Here is a 12500-nt window from a genome sequence, read left to right on the forward strand (position 1 = left end):
TTTTTCGCGGCGCCCAACCTCGCAGCCGACCACGCCCTAACGAGGCAATCAGGTAATGGCGGAGGTGTCCCGGTGCACGCCCTCGATGGCTCATCTTTGCTCTTCGTCGCGATGTACTTAGTCTCGCAGCGCAAACCTTCACTCTCTCTCTGTGTGTGTGTGTGTGTGTGTGTGTGTGTGTGTGTGTGTGTGTGTGTGTGTGTGTGTGTGTGTGTGTGTGTGTGTGTGTGTGTGTGTGTGTGTGTGTGTGTCAGTGAGTGAGTGAGTGAGTGAGTGAGTGAGTGAGTGAGTGAGTGGGTGGGTCAGTAAGTGAGTGGGTGAGTGAGTGAGTGGGTGGGTGGGTGGGTGGGTGAGTGAGTGAGTGAGTGAGTGAGTGAGTGAGTGAGTGAGTGAGTGAGTGAGTGAGAGTGAGAGCGTGGGTGTGAGAGTGTGTGTGTTTTGATGCGCGTGTACATCTACTTATACAACGCTCTGAGTATAACCTGTAATGTGGCCCCGCCTACTTCTCACACGACACGAGGCACGGCTCACCTTTTAACTTCTCAGCCAGAGAATGCAAATGACGTTTCCGTCGACGGCTTTGTCTGCGCTCATTCTTCTCTTCTGCTCCTACGTCTCGCTCATCAGCCTAGTGATTCTGTCTCCTAAGTGCCCTTCGCGTTATGCTCCGACACGGAGTTTGTCTCGTTCCGGCCCCTAAGTTCAGCCATTAACGGCGCTTCCCCTCAAGCATTACCCGTCCTCCCCTCTTCCTTCCTTTACCTCTGCCTCTACTTCTCCCCTTTCCCTCTCTGCGCGTGCACACACATACCCATCAGCCAAGGCGCACGCAAACACTTAGCGGAAGGACCAGTCCCCCGCGAGGCCGATCCAGGGGCTGATCCAGGGATCCCCGGGAGTCGGGAGCATGCAGTCCGGAACCTTGACACAGATCTATGAAAGCCTGTATGATCCAGGTATTTTAATCCGCGGGATTAATCCTAATCCCAAACAATGTGTCTGAATTCCTGCCCCTGAACACCGCCGGCCCTTTGCCTCTTCCCTACGCCCATTGCACATCTCCCGGGCTTGAGCTACAAGGATACCCTGTACACTAATTAGCGAGGCACGTCCGAACGCTCGTAACACGTACAAGAAGGACCGAGTGTGCTTTCGGGGCACGGCGGGCGAGTGAGAGAGGAGGCCGCCGGAGCCACAAGTATCCAACCACAAACGACAGCGCCGCCGTGTTACTATCTCCTTGGCTTCTTATGGATCCAGTTTCAGCCTTCAATAAGAGATTGTAGAAAGCATTTCCGTAATATAACTTGTGACTTCAACAACTAGCTCATATTAGCATGCAACACGATATACTCTGACACAGCAATTAAAAAGCCGAGTATACTCTCCATCTCCCTTGTGGCCCAGGCGGGTCCCGAGCAGGCCAGGCAGACGCGGGACGAAGAGAGCGGCGTCGAGGCGGATCACGCTGGAAGTTCAATCAAATTTGCACGATGCCCTTCCGGGCCCTCGCCGCTCCCTCTCTCCTGGCCCGCCCGCGTCTGACGCGGTACTTTAATACTCCTCCTTTGGAAATTGTCGGTGGAGTTCATATGGAGTATGAAGGGGGAGGGAGGGAGAGGGTGAGGGTGAGGGTGAGGGAGGGAGGGAGGGAGGGAGGGAGGGAGGGAGGGAGGGAGGGAGGGAGGGAGGGAGGGAGGGAGGGAGGGAGGGAGGGAGAGAGTGAGAGAGTACAAGTGAGGGAGTATAAGTGAGTGAGTGGATGAGAGGGTGGGAGAGTGAATGAGTGACTGAGAGTGAATGCGTTATCCAACTACACAATCCAGCCATTCTGAATCCAAATTTACCACAGGCGCAGAAGAGGGAGCTCCTCTCCCAGACCTAGCATCAGCAGCTTGATGTCAGCTGGGCATCGGGATGTCCCGGACTCAAGTGCATTGATGAGCAGTTGATAGTGCATGCAGGCAACAATGCCAGGTAACGCACCAGATTCCAAGATAAAAAGAGACAAGGAACACACATGCGACCCGTGGCAAAAACATCTGCATTGCGACGTACTACCTATCTCGATACGAAGTAGAATCAGGTGCGCCCATGTTGCAAGCGACTGCTCGCGGGCGTTTCGCTCCTACAGTAAATATTTCACATTTCATTTGCATGCTGCTCACAGCCTCACCTTCTTTCTTCTCATTTGCATCCTCCTCATGCTGAAGTGCAAAAAATCCGAATAAATGCTCTGCAGACGAATCAAAGCCATTCCCACGCCCGCTTCCTTTCGGGGGATTGCGTCACCGTAATGACCGGCCATATTTAAGCAATGGAGTAAGAATCCATACACACAAGAAATACACATATAAAAGAAACCAGAAACGTCGAAAGAGCACGATCCTCCCAGCCCACGAGCCCTAGAAGAACAGGAGGGAGGATGAAGCACGGAGGCGCCGGCGAAGTGGGTGGCGGCCGCGGAGACGAGAAAGAACATTTAGGATGATTACAAAGCGTGGTAAGGAATGGAGAGGAGGTGGAAGGCGAAGGAGTATGAGATGGGGGGAGGGGAAGGAGGAGGCTGCGAAAGAAGAGGAAGAAGCCAAAAGACGGAAGAGGAGGATGTAAGGAAGGAAGAAAAGCGAGAGGGGGTGAGGTGGAGGAGGAAGGGGAGGGGGTAAGGAAGAAAGAAGAGCGGGAGGAGGGAGGAGGTGTAGGAGGAGGGGGAGGGAGGAGGTGTAGGGAGGAGGGAGGAGGGAGGAGGGTGTAGGAGGGGAGGAGGAGGGAGGAGGGTGTAGGAGGAGGAGGAGGGAGGGAGGTGTAGGAGGAGGAGGAGGGAGGAGGTGTGAGGAGGAGGGAGGGGGCGAGGTTTAGGAGGAAGAGGAGGACAAGGGAAGGAAGAAAAGCGAGAGGGGTGAGGGGTGGAGGCAGGAAGGGGGAGGGGGTAAGGAAGAAAGAAGAGCGGGAGAAGGGAGGAGGTGTAGGAGGAGGAGGGGGCGAGGTTTAGGAGGAAGAGGAGGATGTAAGGAAGGAAGAAAAGCGAGAGGGGTGAGGTGGAGGAGGAAGGGGAGGGTGTAAGGAAGAAGAGCGGGAAGGCGGAGGCGGAAAGAGAGGCTGGAGGCTCCTTCCAGGACCAGGCCCGAGAGCACAGCGCCCCCGTAGGAGGCCCGCTCCTCCCAACCGCAAACACTGGGCGGTCAGAGTCGATGTGAAAAGCCACAGTTAACAGCAAGTCTTTCGTGGGAGCTCCCTTTCGCCTTTCGTGGGAGCTCCTTTCGCCTTTCGTGGGAGCTCCCTTTCGCATTTTCCTCCCTCTGTGCCCGCACTCCGTCGCCATTCCTCCCTCTTCCCCTTGTCTCGGCCTAAAGCTGACGCCCACGCAAAACGTCACCAGAAAGGTTTTCTTTTTTCCTTGCGGGCCGAGTAAATAGCGCGAGCTCCTCCCCCACGACTGGCGTGCGAGTACACATTAAAGACGCCAGGACGCGGCGTGCCTGCGGCGAGGATCGGCGAGAAGACCTCCGGCCTCGCATGTATGGGAACATTCTCCATGGGTGGTGACGCTGCTCGCTGGCAGACGGTGTGGTGCATGGCTGTGACGTTGCACGGAAGTCGCCCGAGGTCACGTGACAGCGAGGTGACGTATTGATCACGCAGGGGGGAAGAGACTCGCCTTATCTTATTAATATCGCTCGCAGGATCAGGTAAAGTCCCGGCAGGATCACCGGTACTGCCATCATCACGCTAACCAACACCCTGCCGCCCCCACAGCGCCCTTGCTCTACACCTTCCTCTTTACTCCTCCCAAAGCCACGCGAATCCTCGAAACTAAAAGTCAAACTTTCGCAAAGGTCAATTCTAAATTCTACATCCATGCAATGAAGATGGCTTCGTGATCACCTTTGTTCTAAATAACAACGCTGCGGAAACCCTACGGATGATACCGTACAAGAGTCGTCTTCGGCCAGCTTTGCGTTATATCACAAGCAGGGGGAGGGGAGGGGGGAGGGGGGTCCGCGCAGTTGTATCGTGAAGTCTTTGCGGCGCAAAACGGAAAGCGATCCCTCCCGGACACACCAATGAAGCAATAAACACAAAGCTGTTCTCTGCGGAATTGGTGGGCCATCGTTGGTTACAGAACTTTACAGATTTTAAGGACGTTTACTGATCCCACTTACAAATACATGTAAAAATAGTTTTATATAGCTTAGTTCTGGCGTTGAATGTGCGTCAGAGATAACTACTGAACATTTCACAGCAAAATGAAAATAACCCACGAACAATATATTCAAAACGAATAAAATATTTCGACACGAGACAAGATTAGCCGTCTTCTGTTTCGCCGTTTTCCTCACAAGGCGCGAGCGTATCTTTCCCACTGGCGTCTTCTACACTCGCCCTCCTAAATTCCTCCCACACTAATATTGTCGGGATCACTTCCGCCCTCCCCTCCGGCCCCGACCGCGTCTCTCCATCTCCCACACCCTCCGTCTCTCCATCTCCCACACCCTCCGTCTCTCCATCTCCCACACCCTCCGTCTCTCCATCTCCCACACTCTCCGTCTCTCCATCTCCCACACCCTCCGTCTCTCCATCTCCCACACCCTCCGTCTCTCCATCTCCCACACCCTCCGTCTCTCCATCTCCCACACCCTCCGTCTCTCCATCTCCCACACCCTCCGTCTCTCCATCTCCCACACCCTCCGTCTCTCCATCTCCCACACCCTCTGTCTCTCCATCTCCCACACTCTCCGTCTCTCCATCTCCCACACCCTCCGTCTCTCCATCTCCCACACCCTCCGTCTCTCCATCTCCCACACCCTCCGTCTCTCCATCTCCCACACCCTCCGTCTCTCCATCTCCCACACCCTCCGTCTCTCCATCTCCCACACCCTCCGTCTCTCCATCTCCCACACCCTCTGTCTCTCCATCTCCCACACCCTCCGTCTCTCCATCTCCCACACCCTCCGTCTCTCCATCTCCCACACCCTCCGTCTCTCCATCTCCCACACCCTCCGTCTCTCCATCTCCCACACCCTCCGTCTCTCCATCTCCCACACCCTCTGTCTCTCCATCTCCCACACTCTCCGTCTCTCCATCTCCCCACACCCTCTGTCTCTCCATCTCCCACACTCTCCGTCTCTCCATCTCCACACCCTCCGTCTCCATCTCCCACACCCTCCGTCTCTCCATCTCCCACACTCTCCGTCTCTCCATCTCCCACACCCTCTGTCTCTCCATCTCCCACACCCTCCGTCTCTCCATCTCCCACACCCTCTGTCTCTCCATCTCCCACACCCTCCGTCTCTCCATCTCCCACACCCTCCGTCTCTCCATCTCCCACACCCTCCGTCTCTCCATCTCCCACACCCTCTGTCTCTCTATCTCCCACACCCTCTGTCTCTCCATCTCCCACACCCTCCGTCTCTCCATCTCTCCAGTCCCGCAGCCAACCAACCATCCTTGCAGCATTAACAACCGAACATTTCAGAGCCGACAACGCCACAATCTACGCCACCGCTATTTGAATATTTGATAAACCGGAACTCCAGGCTAGGACACGAAATGCCCCCATATAAAGATGTTACGGCGCGCGATGTCGCACACTTTCCCCTCTAAGCGACGCACTTTCTGTGCATATTCAGTATATAAATCAGCGGTTTGTACGCAGTGAACTCAACAAACATTCCTTGCCTTGATAAGTGGCACAACAGTACCCGTTGAGTGTAAAGGAAAAAGAGAGAAAAAAAAATATATAGGGAGAGATCAATAGATACACACACAATAAACACAGACACACACAAAGATAGATAGATAGATAGATAGATAGATAGAGAGAGAGAGAGAGAGAGAGAGAGAGAGAGAGAGAGAGAGAGAGAGAGAGAGAGAGAGAGAGAGAGAGAGAGAGAGAGAGAAAGAGAGAGAGAGAGAGACGAGAGCGAAAGAAACAAGAAAGAGAGAGAGAAACGAGAAAAAGAGAGAGAAACGAGAAAGAGAAAGAAACGAGAAAGAGAGAGAGAGAGACGAGAAAGAGAGAAAGAGAGAGAGACGATAAAGAGAGAAGAGAGAGAGAGAGAGAGAGAGAGAGAGAGAGAGAGAGAGAGAGAGAGAGAGAGAGAGAGAGACGAGAAAGAGAGAGAGAGTCGAGAAAGAGAGAGAGAGACGAGAAAGAGAGAGAGAGTCGAGAAAGAGAGAGAGAGAGAGAGATACGAGAAAGAAAGAGAGAGAGAGAAAAAAAGAAAGAAAGAGAGAGAGAGAGAGAGAGAGAGACGAGAAAGACAGAGAGAGAGAGACGAGAGAGAGAGAGAGACGAGAGAGAGAGAGAGACGAGAGAGAGAGAGAGAGGAGAGGGAGAGAAAGAAAGATAGATACAGAGAGAGAGAGAGAGAGAGAGAGAGAGAGAGAGAGAGAGAGAGAGAGAGAGAGAAAGAGAGAGAGAGAGAGAGAGAGGGGGGGGGTTGAAAGTTAAAGTTCTCTGTAAAGATGTTATCTATTGACTCTACGCAAGCTAGGACGTGGGAGAGAGAGATGAGTAAAGAGAATGGAGCAGAGAGGATAGGAAAGGAGGAAGAGGAAGAACGAAAAATCAAACTTTACACCAGAGTAACGTCCCGAGCGCCCGAGCCCCGTTACGTTCCGATTCCAGTTGGTGTACTTCCTGCACGAGGCGCTCCTGGCGGCTTGCCAATATTGTGTAGCACATGGATGGGGTTGAGGGCTGGGGTGGGGGCTTCTTCACCTCGCTGGGACGTGAAGCGCCAGGTGTTGCCGCTGCGACCTTTCGGGCGTCTTCGTGGCACACGCACGGCGCGTTCAATCCAGCAAATGCACAAGCCGCACGCGTGTCCCCGCACTCATTAAAGCAAAACTGGAGCGATAGACAGAGAGACTGGCTCGCAACTAGCGTCAAGTCGCCATGCCACCGCCATCATGTCCATCTCGACAAGGACTTCGAGCAGGACCACCACCCACGCCCTCCTGCGTGACATGGATGGGCGGCCTCTCCCCGCATCCTCTCGAACGAGCGCTGGCGTGACAAACAAAGCGAGATGTCAGGACAGGTGTCACACCGCGCCAGCCCCGTCACGTCCGTGCTGTGAAAGCTGGGCCGGATACATCTCATAACCCACTCCATGGACCACTAACACGCCCGGAGCATCCCTCAGCCAACACGACCATCGCTCGCTCCTCCTTCACCACGCCCGCCGCTGCCGCTTGTCGTTGCAGTTCCTTATCGTCTCCGCCGTTCCATCCCAGCAGGCTCCCGCGCCCACGTTGGAAAAAAGGTTTCCGCCGCCTTAAAGACGAACGTAGCAGTACGCGGGCAGGACGCCCCAGGGGGTTCCCCGTGGCAGGGAGAGCGAGCGCGGGTCGTGGACACTGGGGCTCAGCCTTTGCTCGTTCGAACTCCCTTCCTTTCTCCGCCCAAGCGCTCGTGATCAGCTGACAGTCCCTCTCCCGCTGCCGTTCCCGAGAAGCAGCCTTCCCTCGCCCTCGTTCCCCTCCTCGCCGCTCCTCCACCTCCCACGTCCCATTCGCTCCAATCCCCCCGTGTTACCGCCGCCGAGCAGCCTCCAGAACAGACGCCACTTACATCATTACAATACAGATCCCGTCCACGTGACTCATCTCTGAAACGCATGACTCACTCCTGAAAAAGCTAACACCGCACAATCACAAACCAACTTCAAGTTACACAGTCCACTAATAGACTCAGACTTTTCTCCTGGAAAACACTTATAATGAACAAACACTAATCACGAGACGGCCAGATCTATTACGAGACACATGGATCATGGATCAGCTGTTTCAAGTCGTGGGGCCGGGGTGCGCTCCGCCAGATGGCTGAAGGTGGCGCTGTGCTGGTGGCAACTGTACAACATGAACACTATGCACTTGCTGCTATAATTACCGGTTAGCACCTGGTCTAAATACTCACATCGGATGCTGGCAAAATCTTATGTCAGCTCACATGTTCAGGAGGCACGTGTATCTACTCTTACTGGGATTAAAGGAAATCCGTATATGAAAAAATAAACAAATGAAACGACGTCTAGAAAGAAGCGTATCTGCGTAGATTTTGGAACCTGAATGATCAACGTTCTGCAGACGAATGATTTCCTTTCTCCGTTCTTATAATTTTCAAAAAGGTGGGGTCGCTATTGTCTAGTTCCCTCCGTTATTTTCAGAACTGGGAAAGACCACCACACAGAAACATGTGCACAGTCAGCAAACACAACACTGGACACATCCCGAGGTGCTACAGCGCGATGGCCGTGGCAGCAGACGCCCACGCACAAGGCGTTACGTTCACAACCTGCGTCCCTTTCCTGAAGTACTACTGATGCCGACACTCGCAGGGGGCGCCGACGGTGCAGTAGTGCCGCGTGCCTGACGAGAGCAACGGGCGAGGCCAGACTAAAGCTGAGAGCGCGCGGGCTGCCTCGCCACCACCACCACCTCCTCCACCACCGCCACCACTACCACCTCCACCACCCAGGCATCGCACCACACCACCATCTCCTTCATCATCATCACTTTCCTTTCGCTCCATTCCCTTCCTTCTAACCATATATTTCATCCCACTCTCTCTTGCCATCTCTCGTTCCTTCCATCTCTGCCCTCCCCGCTTTCTCTCTCTCTCTCTCTCTCTCTCTCTCTCTCTCTCTCTCTCTTCTCTCTCTCTCTCTCTCTCTCTCTCTCTTCTCTCTCTCTCTCTCTCTCTCTCTCTTCTCTCTCTCTCTCTCTCTCTTTTTACACACACACTCACAAACATACAAAAAATCACTAACAAAACTAACTCACTCTCTCTATCTCCAACCTTCCCTCTAACGCCAGACACTTCATTCATTAATTTATTTTTTTCCATAATTCTTCCACTCCATGTAGCTTTCCCACACACGTAGAAATACTTAGAAACACACAAATGCACACACCTAATCACACACAAACACACCTTATCACACACACACACACACCTAATCACACACACACCTAATCACACACACACACACCTAACCACACACACACACACACCTAATCACACACACACACACCTAATCACACACACACACACACCTAATCACACAATCACCTAATCACACGCACACACACACACACACACACACACACACACACACACACACACACACACACACACACACACACACACACACACACACACATTCTCACACTCACACTCACACTCACACTCACACTCACACACACTCACACTCATGCTCTTACACACACACTCTCTCTCTTACACACACACACACTCTCTCTCTTACACACACACACACTCACACACATACAAAACATCAACATCATCATCATCATCATCATCATCATCATCATCATCATCATCACCATCATCAACAACAGCAGCAGCAGCACTACTCCTGAAGTGAATACGCCAATACGTAATGAAGCGTCGGCCTGGCCGTTCACCTCCCGTTCTCATCCCAGACGCACACGAAAAAGCACTCATCAGAGAAGGAACGTAGCAAGTGGTGGGAGGAGGGGGGGGAGGGGAGAAGGAAAAAGGAAGGGGAAAGGGGGGGGAGGGGTTGGCAGGGCGAGGTAAGCAAACGAGTACAAAACAGAAAACAAACAAAACTTTGACACATAGTGATAACTGCATCCCGCCAGAATCAATAACTTAAAGCTCTACCGCGCAATATTTTGTGTTGGCAACGTTCGCGCGGGCGGCGGGGACATCAGACATCAATACAGTGTACATTTCCCCATCTAATATCGGAGCCACCTTACGCCCGCGCCACGTTCCGAGAGATGACAGGGGGGCCGGTGGAAAGGGAGGCCGGCAGGAAACAGGGGAGGAAAGGAAGAAACAATTACGGGCGGGAAGCGTCGACGGAGAGAAGGGAATGGGCGGAAGGTGAGTGAGAAGACGCGAAAGAGCTTAGGGGAAGAGCAACAGGAGGAGAGGGAGGGACGGAGTGAGGAAAATAAAGGTGTGAGGGAAGACAAGGGGGAGACTGGGCGAGTAAAGAGAAAGAGTAAATGATAGAGAAAGAGAAAAAGAGCGAGCGGGGGATGAGAAGAGGAGAGAGAAGAGGTGAGAAGGAGAGAAGGGGTGAGAAGGAGAGAAGGAGTGAGAAGGAGAGAAGGGGTGAGAAGGAGAGAGGGAGAGAGGGAGAGCGGGTGACAGAGCGGGAGAGAGGGAGAGCGGGAGAGAGGGTGAGAGGGTGAGAGGATGAGAGGGAGAGGGAGAGGGAGAGGGAGAGGGAGAGAGGGAGGGAGGGAGGGAGGGAGAGAGGGAGAGAGGGAGGGAGGGAGAGAGGGAGAGAGGGAGGAAGGGAGGGAGAGAGAGAGAGAGAGAGAGAGACGATATCAAAAGGAGTTTAGGAAAAGATAATGAAACAGAGGCTCCCTTTGGGTTGGGGGAGCGGGGGGAGGGGAAGAGAGGAAGAGTTAGTGGAAGTACCGGTTATGGAAGCGTGGGCAGTGAGTCCATGGGCGGAGTAGGTCGTCCAGATGGGCGGACCCCCGCCTGGCCGCGCGAATGAGGACTATCCTCGGTTCATGAAGGCTTATACAAGTCGGTTAACGGGGCCATCCGACGATCACCAGTGACTGCGATGAAGGGGGAAATGAGGGCAAACTTACATTGAGGATGATGAAGGTGATGGTGATGAAGATGATGGTGATGATGATGATGACTGATGATGATGAAGAAGGTGATGGTGATGAAGATGATTGTGGTGATGATGATGATGATGATGATGATGATGATGACTGATGATGATGAAGATGATTGTGATGATGATGATGAAGGTGATGGTGATGAAGATGATGATGATGGTGATGATGATAAAGATGAAGACGATGAAGGTGATGAAGATGATGGTGATATTGCCTGTGTCGGGGAGGAGGGTGGCGACGATGAAAATAACGGCGTGACTATTACTTCAATCACCACGAAGCGGTCGCCTAATGCGTCGCCAATGACAGCAGTCGCGCCCCTTCCCGCCCAGCCGGAGCAATTAATCGGGGCCCAAAGTGTTGCGCAGCGATCGTTCGCTCTCCGCCGGCCGCCCTGCCGTCCCCTTCCTGCGCTCGCCCGCCCCGCAACACCCCTTCCGCCGAGCAACACTCGCTCCCCCGACGCATCACGCCCATTCGGAATAGAATTCGAATCTGCTCACGCCCCTCGCCGCCCAAAGTCCCCCTGCGGTCCACTTCATCGACCATCACATTAGTGTAAACTCCTTCACGGGTTTCCTAGGACAAATTAAGCGTGGATGTGCGTCGCCGTGCGAGTGGGATCCTGCGCGAGGCACCGCCGCCCCCGCCCACGCTATCGCAATGCACACTTAGGCGTCATTAAGGTAATAATGGAGGCTGAGTCATTTAAATGCCACACTCACGTCCTTGGCTAAGCTGGCTGTCGTGGGCGGGAGTAGCATATCCCTGAGCTGCAAAACACCCTTCGGGAAAAGTAGGGCGCGCTTTCCCTTACGCCGCCCAAGTTCATCGACTGCCTTACTAAGCTGCGCCTCACCTGCGCGCCCGCTATGAGTCGTGGGCGCGCATGTGGGCGTACAAGAGCCCGCCTGAGGTAGTTAGCATCCGTTATCAGATCGAGAATGAAGGGGCCTCCGAGGGCTGTCTCACCTGCGCTCCCTCTGGGTATCAAAACTTACCACTCACATCCTTTTTTCTGCCTGCCTGCCTGCCTGCCTGCCTGCCTGCCTGCCTGCCTGCCTGCCTGCCTGCCTGCCTGCCTGCCTGCCTGCCTGTCTGTCTGTCTGTCTGTCTGTCTGTCTGTCTGCCTGCCTGCCTGCCTGCCTGCCTGCCTGCCTGCCTGCCTGCCTGCCTGCCTCCTCGCCTGCTTGCCTCCTTGCCTCCTTGCCTTAATGCCTCGCTCTCTCAGTCAACCATCTCTCTACGCTGTGGGTGCGCCGTCACCTGTAGGTAATCTTATCGGTGTCAGATTCCTGAATGGCATTTAATTACGTCCGTGAGAATGCCATTAGCAGGTGGCGCAGTGTTCATTGGGCTTTAAATATCACAGAGAGATGTGTAGTTTGCCAAGAAATGCCTTTAAATGTTTTTTTAAATCAACGTCGGTAGTCTCGCATCCACTTTTTTCCTTAGAAAAAGTTTTAACGACCAGACACTACGTACACATGCAAAACACATGCAATTGCATTTTTTTTCATAATTACAACATTGTTTTTTGTTTATGCTTAGCCATAAATATAATCATTATCATTGTTACCGCAATAACTACCACCCAAGCGCGCCCCTTTCCCACAGCCATCGCAAGGGGCGAGCGAAGCCTGAGAGCGCAGGATCGTGACCTCCTCCAGGCTGGTTAGAGCACGACCCTCTTAACCTTCCTCGGTGCCGAGGTAACTTCCAAGACGACCTCGGGGCCGACCTTCTCGAGCCAAATGTCGGGAGAGCAGTAAAACCCTCTGAGACGGCAGGGGTCGTCTACCCCGTGGTCACCACTCCCACAGAACCACGGCCCTCGCTGGTCCTCCGGG

The 12500-nt window shown here is 53.7% G+C and overlaps 1 protein-coding gene across 50 annotated transcripts in view; it reads right to left on the reverse strand.

Moving 5' to 3' along the window:
• LOC113806204 (ensconsin) overlaps window positions 1–12500 on the reverse strand; it is a 366330-nt gene that overhangs the window by 92648 nt on the left and 261182 nt on the right. For 4 of the 50 annotated variants that reach the window (XM_070127955.1, XM_070127944.1, XM_070127951.1 and 1 more), the window contains exon 1: window positions 8303–8446. The exons of 43 other annotated variants lie outside the window; for them this stretch is intronic. The gene's annotated coding sequence lies outside the window, so the exon portion shown is untranslated. Of the gene's footprint in view, window positions 1–8302; window positions 8449–12500 lie in introns of those variants that run through there. 3 more of the 50 variants (XM_070127922.1, XM_070127963.1, XM_070127969.1) reach the window with 3 other exon arrangements.

This window comes from Penaeus vannamei, chromosome 12, assembly GCF_042767895.1.
Source record: "Penaeus vannamei isolate JL-2024 chromosome 12, ASM4276789v1, whole genome shotgun sequence".
NCBI lineage: Eukaryota > Metazoa > Arthropoda > Malacostraca > Decapoda > Penaeidae > Penaeus > Penaeus vannamei.